The sequence below is a fragment of the Rhinolophus sinicus genome, linkage group LG06 (genome assembly GCF_036562045.2).
Source record: "Rhinolophus sinicus isolate RSC01 linkage group LG06, ASM3656204v1, whole genome shotgun sequence".
In the NCBI taxonomy this organism is placed as follows: domain Eukaryota; kingdom Metazoa; phylum Chordata; class Mammalia; order Chiroptera; family Rhinolophidae; genus Rhinolophus; species Rhinolophus sinicus.
In genome coordinates, this window is record NC_133756.1 from 133139252 (window position 1) to 133149792 (window position 10541).

The 10541-nt window shown below is 46.4% G+C and overlaps 1 long non-coding RNA gene across 2 annotated transcripts in view; it reads left to right on the plus strand.

The window, feature by feature from the left end:
• Nucleotides 1–8294, plus strand: part of LOC141572247 (uncharacterized) — a 32164-nt gene extending 23870 nt beyond the window's left edge. Inside the window, exons 4-7 of one of the 2 annotated variants that reach the window (XR_012497552.1) lie at nt 843–2725; nt 3656–3820; nt 4702–5028; nt 7311–8294. This is a non-coding gene — a long non-coding RNA (uncharacterized LOC141572247). Of the gene's footprint in view, nt 1–842; nt 3821–4701; nt 5029–7310 lie in introns of both variants that reach the window. The other variant, XR_012497551.1, reaches the window with a different exon arrangement.
• Nucleotides 8295–10541: the final 2247 nt, after the last annotated feature.

Below are 10541 nucleotides of genomic sequence, written 5' to 3' on the forward strand. Positions count from 1 at the left end.
CCTCCTCCTCCAGGTCCCCAAAGTTGCCCATTTGGGGCCTTTATGATTTGACAGGCCTGCCAATCAGCAGGCCTGGTGTTGACAATACACTTGTCACTCAGAAAGGCATCTCCAGGACATCAGCCTTAGCAGGGAGGGGAGCCAGTCAAGGGGAAACAATTATACAAATTTAAACTCTCTGGAGCCGTTGCCACAACCTGGCAAAAGGATAAAGGTCTGCCTTCCATCCCTTTCTCTAGGGGCAACAGGCCCTCTTGCCACATGTCTTCCGGAGGAATCCCCAAGTTATTTAAGCATCTTTGAAATGGTCTCATGGACATATGTTTGGGAGACAGGATTTATCGGTAATGATGCCTGAGAACTCTTTATTTTTCATGGTACCCACTAAGCCACTCAATCTCCCACATTCATTTTAGCTGGTGATTTAGGGACTGTGTCAAACATTCACCAAAGGACATTCAGATCATTCATTCGCTCAACAAGCTTGTGTATACATTGCAGTACCGGGAGCTCGTGGAGCTTACAGTTTACCTTGTTCATTCATTAAAAATACATGTATTGAACATCTACCGTGTGTCAGGCACTGGAATAGGGAGGTGAACAAAGCAGATGAGGTTCGTGCTGTCGTGGACCTGGCCTTCGAGATGGGTGGGGGAAGGGATGTGGCAGCCATGCCCACCGTTGCAGCCTGTGTAATTCCCACCTCCTGAGTGTGGGCTGGACCTAGTGACTCCCTTCTGAGACACAGAATACAGCCAAAGTGGTGGGATGTCACTTATGATTTGGTTACAAAAGAGTGTGATTTCCGTCTTGCTGGCTCTCTCCCTTGCCCTCTTGCTCAGTCTGATGAAGCGAGACACCAGTCTGCGAGAAGCGCGATGGAGAGACCTACATGGCAGAACTGAAGGCGACTCTGACTACCAGTTACCAAGAAACTGAGGTCTCGGTCTCAGCTGCGAGGCACTGAATCCTGCCAGCAACGCCTGAGTGAGCCAGGAAGCCGATCCCCCCAGCTGCGCCTGGAGGGGCTGCAGCCTGTGAGACGCAGAGCAAGAAGACCCAGCTCGCTGCCCCTGGCTTCCTGACCCGCGGAGACCGTGAGATAATACATGTTTTTAAGCTACTAAGTCTTGGGACAACTTGTGAATGACAATAATATGGGGAGGCACTTATAATAAACTAACAAGTGAAGAAGGAAAGTACCAGCTGGGCATCAGGCAGCGTTGAGCACTAATGAGGGGTGGCATGTGCAGAGAGGCAGGGTGGCTGGTGAGAACTGGTGGCACGGAGCCTAAAGGTCCTTTGGTCCAGTGCCTTAGGTGAAGCTTCAGTGTACTCTGTATGTGTATGTCCGCCCCTTCCATGGGGCATCCAGCCTTTGGGTCAAACACCCGCACTGATGGGAAATTCACATCTTCCCAGTTACTCCTTCCCATCTTTGAGTGTGAGAAATATGTGCTGCCGGGCTGAAATCTGCACGCCTGTGGTTCACGTCTCTTGCCCTGGTTCTTCCCTTTGAGGCCACATGCCTGCTCTGGACTTCTGAGCTCCTGCCTCGTCGACAGTCGTCCAGCTCTTCCCTCTGATTTCCAGAGCTGGCTTCCCTGGCCTTTCCAGACTCCCCACTTCACCCGTTGTGATACTGTTTTTTTGCCTTTACAATTTGACTTCTTTTCAAACTCCTCTTCCTCTACCCTTTGGGTCTCTCTCCATCGTCTCTTCTTGCTCCTGTGGCCCTGGTGTCCCCGTAGCCTCAGTTAGAGATTCTGCAACCCTGGGGTCACTTGGTTTCCCCCGAGAGCACCATACCAGACCCCTCACTCACATGGCAAGGCCTCCTGTGCACCTCCCGGCCAAACAAACCCAGCTCCTGGGCACTCCACCCCTTCCCCAGTGACTCCTTCCCCACTCCCCCTTCCACCAGCCTCAATTAGCACGTCTGCAGGCGACTCCCTGGAGGATGGCTCCTGTCTAGCCAGCTACCCTGGACATTTTCCTCTGACAATTCTTCCCGTCTCGCGAGCTCAGCATGGCTTCCTGCCTGTCCTACAGCAGCTGTCCACTGAGCAGTCGCACCAAGACCACGCCCTTCCCATCAGCATCCCCTCTCCTCCGCTGCCCGATGGGCCACAGCCTCCTTTGCCTTTCCATGTCCCAGGCTCTACACTGAGGGACATCCTGGACTTGCTTTCTCCTCCGCCTTCCATGCCAAATCTATCATCTAGTCTGCCATTTTTTTCTTCCCAGGATTTCTTTTATCTGCCCCTTCCTTCTGCAAATATTTATTGGTCACCTACCATGTTGACTTTCTAGTTGACCCATTTGTTCCAGCTTAGTTGAACTGAGGGGGGCAGTTTTCAGTAAACAGCTTGACGATTGCTTTGATAATTGGTAGCAGTAAATGAAAAGGATTGTCTGGACACACTTTCATCCACCCCAGGAAACATGGTCCTGAGAGATTCTGGGCCAGAGCCTTATCACTACGTCTGACTGACCAACAGACCACGGAGTGTTATCTCAGGAAAGGCCAGGACTGGGGAAGCCACCCCCAGCCGCTGCCTCTACATTCTTCAGATACTATGAGTCCCTTCATCCCATCCCATCTTCTTCCCATTCCCTGCGGCTGATCCACTGCAAGGACTGCATTGTCCCAGGTAACCTGGTCATTGGGAATGGGAATATCCTGGCTTCTGAGTAGGGAGCTGAGACAAGCAGACATGGAGAGGTCTGTATCCAGATAGCTGCCTGTGGGACCTCAGGGAAGGACTCTAGGGCAGGAGGAGGGAGGGGTCAGTGGAGAATGACGTGGTGCAACTGCAGGCTGCAGGGTGGATGTGTACACGCCACACAGGCCACGTAAGGTAACACGGTATCGGGAGCTCATCTAGAATAGGCAGAGTTTAGGGATCCTAGCGCTTTCACCCCTAGCTTGTTGGTGTCCGTGGGCTAATGATTTAATTTCTCTGAGTGGCACGTATTTTGTCATCTTAAATGGTTGGTACCAGTGATACCAACCGCCCAGGATTGTTGGAGGTTTACATGAGGTAATGGGAGGACATGCCAGGCATGCGAGGTCAATAAATGGTGGGTAATTTTATCATTGTGGTTAGGATGGTGTTGAGGTGGGGGTCAGATAGAAAGACCCAGAAGATGGGAAGGAGACAGAATGCTCAGAGAGTGTTTCCATTCTAGCTGGGGAAACCCTGCTCTTTCTACAAATGCAAAGAATGGGCACAGGGATGAAAGTGGGACAAAGCTCAGGTCAGAAGTGAGTGGGGGGAGGTCAGAGATGTGGGGAGGCCCTCAGTAGTTGCCAGGAATTTTTCTGATTTCTCAGCAGCTGCCTTGACTGGCTGTCTACCGGGAGGTTGGACAGAGTGGACAGGAAGTGGGACATCTAAATTGGGGTGTCTAAATTGCTCTTCCCCTGGCGTGGGCAGGATTGTTTCTAGGGCAAAGAAGAAGCTCCAGGTGACTGTCGAGTAGCCCCTGGACCAGGGACTGGAGGGCTGTGGGGGCAGGGAGCCAGGCAGGCCCATGCAGGCCTGGCCTGCGGAAGGGGTGCCTCCAGAGATCGCCCTGTGGGCCCACCTGGAAGCCCTGACTCTCCTTCTGTCCAGACTGTTCAAGGCTGTGCTTATCTCATCTCTTTCAGGATGCTTGTCCAACGGCTCTAACCCTGTGGATGACCCCTATGCTTACAGCAATTTCCCTCTGTTCCCACAGTACTGGGCTAGCTGTAGTATTTGTTCCTCAAAGCATCTATGTGAGATAGATGTTATTCCCATTTTACAGAGAGGAAAAGCGAGGCTCAGCCACAGTAAGTAACTCTACTAGCATCCCTCCTCTGGGAAATTGCAGGGCTGGAGTTTAAAAACAGGGCAGCTTGGCCATAAAAACCCAACATGTTGCAGTCACTATAACTGAGTAACAAATTTCTCCAAAATGTAGTGGCATAAAACAGTCATATATGGGGCTTATGTATACATTCAGAGAGGCCACCACAAGGAGATCTTGTTTCTGCTCCACGGTGTCTGGAGCCTCAGTTGAAAGGCTCAAACCCTGAAGGCAGCACTAATCAGAGGGAAGGCGTTTTTACTCGCATGTCTGCTGACTGAGGCTGGCTCGAGGCTGGGACTCAGTTCCTTTCCACATGGGCCTCACCGTGAACCCTCTCTGCGTGGACCAGCTGGGGCTTCCTCACAACATGGTGATACTGCCTCCCCCAGCCCACGAGTGAGGGTCCAGAAAAGAGAGCGAGAAGCAGGCAGAAGTCACCTGGGCTGTTATGACCCAGCCTTGGCAGGTGGGCAGTGTCAGTTTGCTGCATCCTACTGTCACCATCATCGTAAAGGCCCCTCCTTCCCTGAGGGAGGGGAAATAGGCTTCACTTTTTGATGAAGGATTAGCAGGGTTTCAAAAGGAAATTATGAGCAAAACGAACTATTACCACGTCTAGCTGCTTTTGGAAAATACAGTCTGTCGCATGAAGGAAACCGAAACAACATCCAAGAGACGGTGAGTCCACAAGGGCCAATCTTATCTTAATCTTTGTAACACTCACAGACTCAGGCCATGGAGACACACGTAGCGTTTGTTGGATGAAATGAATAAATACAGAATATCCACGTCAAGCAGTTGTGGGGGTTTTGTTATCATTCTTCCACCTTCCTATTTACTGCTTTCTTGTTACCTCTGCAGCTGAAATGTTCCATTTCATGGTTGTTTTGCTTCCGGGTTTATTTCTTCGATTTGGAGAGTCAACAGGATGGTATTTCATTATAACACCTATTTCCTGTCTTACAAGAGTGTCTGGAGAAAAAACTCTTGAAAGCCCCACAGGCACGTATGTCTTCAAACTTCCATCAGAACCTTCTTAGGACTCTTAGGACGACACCACCTTTTGCTCTGCTCAGCCGTGCTCAGCCCCGGGTGTTGTGGACTGTGCATGGAGGTAATGTGACCCTGAAACCATAGTCCTGAAGCTTGTCATGGGATTCGGGCTTGAATCATAAAGGAATATTATGGGTAAGACCTGAGTAGTGAGCTTCGCCCATTGTCTGCTTTCTGCTTGCCTTGCTTTCCTTTCCTTTCCTTCCTTTTCTTTTTGTGCAATTCAGGTTTTATTTATAGCTTAGTACTCCCCAAACCGATCCCAAATTCTGTGAAAAATCACAACTTGTTTCTATCTTACAGGACAGTGAGCTGCTAGTGAGAGCTGCTGTGGCAGGAACTCTGACCTGGCAGCCTACCTAGCGCAGTGGTAAGGGGCTGGCACTGAGTATTAAGAGACCTGGGTTAGCCTGCACTGCACTTCTCAGCCTCACTTCACTTTCCTTATCTGTAAAATGGGGAGAGAACACCACCTTCTTCCCCACCAAGGGCTGTTGTAAAGGTTGAAGGAGAGCCTGGAGAGGAGAGGGTTTTGCAAACTATAAACAGTTGCATAAAAGTCTAAGGTTACTCTTTAGAGTCAGAGCTTCTACCTGCACACTGCAGTGGAAGATAGCAATAATTCATGCAATAGTGGCTATAAGTCATTGACGTCAGATCTGCCTTTCCCTCCCAGGAGGGAATGGGTGGTTTCTTCTTGTGTGTGTAGGGAGGTATGGGGGCAGGAAAAGGGATGGCTGGTTCCTGAGCAGAACGTAGGGCACTGCCTGAGGAGGATTTGAGGGGAGAAGGGTGCTGCAGCCCTCCAGCAGCACTGGGTTTGTGTGCGCAGGTAGCCCCTGAGGGCTGGGGAGAGGGAGCAGGCAGGCTAGCAGCCCCATCCTGCCTTAGAGCCCACAGGGAGCTGACAGCCTCCCCAGTGGTGGAGCAAAGGGACGGCAAAGGGCAGGCAAACAGTCCCCTGTTCGTCCTCCCCAAAGAAGACAAAAGCAAGCAGATAGGGCTCAGCAAACAACCCCCACACTCCATCACTGGTGACCCCAGTTAACATCAGCGGGATTCTTTCTTTCATAGGAGCTATTGCCTATTAACCGGGGAGGCACAGCACTGGTGACTTCTGCAGAAATTAGCAGGGAACCAGGCTGACAACTGGGACCCAGAATGCTACATCTTCTGTGTTTACAGAGCCTCTGGGCTGGCTTTAAATCATTCAAGGGTCACATCCAGAGAGCTATGAAGTTGAGAGGAGTTAGGGAATCTATGGTTCTCTTTATAGGAAGTAAAATAAAATCTCAACAGTTTTAAATCACAAAGAGTATGCTCATTATGAAGAAAATTTTAAATATAGATGGTCAAAAGAAAACACATATTGAAAAAAAAAACCCACCTTAACCATACTTCCAGAAAATTTTCTCTGTACATATGTATAAACACAGGTAGAAAGTATTTGGAACAAAATAAATATGGTTTACACTTTACAAACTGGTAACTGGCTTCCTACACCCCCACGTCCATGCTCTCATCAATGAACTACCGTTTGACATCCACTCCGCAGAGTAATTATTCATTTTATGGGTGTGCCATTATTTATTTTACCAATTCTTGTTTTAGGACATTTCAATAGTTTTCTTTTTTCTATTAGAATCAACGGCATGATGACCACACCTTCACCTAAATGTCTTCGTACATCTCCTATTATTTCTTTAGTATGTGCTCCTGGAAAATATAATACATTTAGTTAAAGCAGCTATTTAAAAACAGCTTTGAAAAAGCTGAAAAAACTGTCTCCCAAAAGCGTATAATTTATATAATTTATATAACAGCAGCAGTACTTGGAGGAATGTTAATAAGTCGCCATCAAGACTTTGTGTTTTCAAGGTGACAAATTCTGTAAAGGTTTTATGGACATCGTCTCAAGCTCTCTGCTGATCTCATGAGAGAGTATGAACATCCTCATTTTACAGATGAGAAAACTGAAGACCAAAGAGACGGCATCACCTGCTCGAGGTTACGCAGCAGGAAATGGCAGAGCTGGGATTCCAGCCCAGCTCTGACTGACTCCGAAGCCCCTGCTCATATTCGTGTGCTACCCGGCTTCCCACTTGCACAGTCATGGAAACCGCTGCCTAAAGAAGCATCTGATTTTCTTTTTTTCCTTCTGACTACCAAGCTAAACGTTCCTGCGCCCTTTGGCTGCTGTTTCCATGAGCTGAACAGGCTCTGGATGGCTAAGAACAGTTTTTGATTAATTAGATTTTTGTTGCCAATGGATTAATTTGGTCCCATCCCACCCCCACCCCTCCCTCTTTGCTCTAAAAGCACACAAGAAAATGATTTTAGCAGCGGGGATAATTACAGAAAATGTGGTGTTAATTCAAACAGAATGCAAATATTTTAGATTTTGTATTGTTCTCCAGGACCACCAACGTGGAAAGAAACAAGTGAAGTGAGCCTCAGCAGACATCGGGAGAGAGCATGACACCAAGCTGGGAACCTCACAGTCACTTTCCCCTCCCACAATCTCAAAGAGGAACAATCTCGAGATTTGAACCTGGATTTTAGCGAGAGGGATGGCGACCATTGGAGTCACTGGGTAGACTCACGCAGATAAGAAAGCCCAGCAAAATGGCAGGTGAAGTCAAGGCCTTCCTTTCTTTAGCACTTGCCTTGCCTGGTTGTCATGGTTTCTCTCCGATGCACACACATGTACAGCCACATCGCATGTTCACACCTGTGGGCTTGGAGGGCTGCAGCAGTGGCTTGTTGAAAGGGAGGGAACAGAGTGGCTGTGCAGGGGGCAAATCTCACATGAGGGGTCCAGGTTGGAATGGAGAGGATGGAGGACTCCATTGGTACTTCCCCTTGCCTGGATTTGTCTTACATTTTCTAGATTTATTCCTTTATTTTGCTTGAATACCTCCTAGTAGCTTCCTAGGAAAGGATTCATGGAGATCAATGGTTTCCATTTTTGCAAGTCTCTGTATTCCATTATTCTGCTCTCGTCATGATTGATAGTTTGATTATAGGATTCTAGGCTGAGAACTAGAATCCTGAAGGCATTTTTGCTACCACATTGCTACTCAAAGTGTGGTCCATGGACCAGTGTCAACATGGAAACTATTTGTCATTTATCTGTGAGGAAACTGAGAGTAAGCATTTCCAAAACTTTATACCAAGTTGACTATGTCATTTTATGTCTATTGAAGCTGATAATAAAATTGGGGGGAAGCTTTTACTTTGTATGGCTTTTTTGAATTTTATTTTTCCTAGTAATTCTTTTGTACTCTATTTGATAGAAGTAGCAGTCCGTAATAGATTGAAAACCAAGTAAAGTTCTTCCCCACATACTTTGAGAAGCACTGTTCTAGAATACTGTGTTCTTAAGAAGTCCTTTCTCAGTCTGATCTTGGTATTTTGTAAGTAGCCTGAAACTTTCTCCCTGAAGCTTGTAGGGTTTTCTCTTTATCTCTATGGTTTGGAATTTCACTAGAAGTCTCAGGGAGGGTCTCTTGTCATTCAATGTGCTGGGTCCACAATGGGTCCTTCAACGTAGAGACTAATTGATTCATTCATACGAATTTCTTCCTTCTCTTTTTTCTCTGTTGTCTTTTTCTGGAATTCTTGTTAGGTGGATATTGGACCTCCTGCTTCCTAGGTTGAATCTTTTATTTTGTCCCTATATTTTCAGTCCCTTTTTTTGTTTTTTTTTTTTACTTGTAAAACTTTTCAACTATCTTACAACTGTGTCATGTATTTATGTAGCTTATCATTTATCATTTGCATATACTATAATTTTTAATTTCAAAAGCTCTGATTATTTCTTTTTCATAATAGTCATTTTTTTTGTATGCAATTACCAGTTTTTTTGAGGAAACTAACTAGATGTACTTTTTTTTTTTGCTAAATATTTGCTTCCTACATTATGTTGTTATTGAACAGAAAGTTTGTTAAACACTAAACACTGAGAATTGCAGTGGAGAAATACTGGCTATTTTATGATGAATGGTGCCATCCAGGAGAATGGGAAACTAATGCTCAAAAGCCTGAACTCCACGATGGCGTGTAGGTTACAGATTATATAGGGCGAAATCACAGGACACTGTGGGTTAGGGATTTGGGGTCCAGCTGGGAGCTGATTGGTGGAGGGTGAGGTAAGGGTAATAAATCATTCCTTCATCTTGAGGACAGTTCGGAGGTCTGTTCTGGTGTCTCTCTGTGTGGTTTCATGGGAACAAGCCAGGGGTCATTCCATCTTAGGGCTCCGGAGCTGAAACATAACTTAGGTCAAGATGTTATCTTTATCCTACCAGAGGTCAGGACTGTGTGACCATTAGTCAGGTCACAGCTGCTGTCTTCTGCTGCCTCGGGGTTGCTGATTATCTGGGGCAACGGCTAGGTCTCTGAGATATATATATATATATATATATATATATATATATATATATATATATATATATATATATACACACACACACACACACACACATGTACATACATGTATATATATGGAGAGAGAGAGAGGGAGAGAGAGAGAGATGATTTGTAGAGCTAGGGATTAAAGCTAAATTTAATCAAAGTCATAAGGACCGTCAGTTGCAATATCTGTTTCCGTTAAGTTTCCTTTTTCCTGCTGATTGAGTCTAGTCTCTCTTTACATTGATGATTCTTCTCACATATCTTGGTTACTCATTCCTATCTAATAATACGACATTAAAAAGCTGATGGATAGCTCTGTGTCTGCGTATGAATATGGGGGGTTGTCAAGTGGAAGACTTCACTCTTAGGTGACTGGATGGGAGGCTGGCACTGGGGGAAATCCCAGTATCAGTGTGTGACAGTCTTTTCTTTGGGACTATTCAGATTTTCCAAAGAAGAATGTCCTTGTCTCCTCCCTGGGGAAGGGTGGTGATAGGGGAAGGTGGTGAGCATATCCATCTGCCGGAGTTCTGCATACCTGGTGGGACAGAAGGACTAAGGGGTCCAGTGCTCAGGTGCAGATGGTCTGCAGCTCTGCACTGCTCTTCCCCTTCTCCATGGCAGTTTTGATCAAGTATTGAGCTTCTCCAAGGCTCTATAGGGCAAACTGGCAATCTTTCTGCCTTAGCCTCTTCTGCAAACATTTTATTTCATGCCTTTCTCTGACCTGCTACAGCATTTATCACTCTTCCAATAACATTTTCTCTTCCAAAAATGTACTGAAATCTCTCATCTGCTGCTGTCCCCTTTCCTGTTCTCTTTGCCTGGGATGGGAAGGAGATAAATCTCTATGATCAATTGACTTTTTTTCTTTTCTTTTTTTTTTAAGTGGGGGTGCCGCTCACAGTGGCCCATGCAGGGATCGAACTGGCACGCTCTAACCAACTGAGCTAACTGATCACCCCACGATTGACTATTTTAAACTGAAAGTCTACATCCTGTACTTTCAGAGTTAATTTGTGCAAGATGGAACATTTATTCAGATTCAACTTATTTTCATTAGCTTCTGCCCATTTTGGACTGCATTGTGTGATGCACAGTTTGATAGTCATGCCTTCCATGTCTCCATCCAACTTACTGATAAGAATGTTGAACATGATGGGGTCAAGTAGAAAGCCCAGTGGCATATTCTTCCACTGACGGAGACAGACACTGTCTGCCTTGTTCATTGC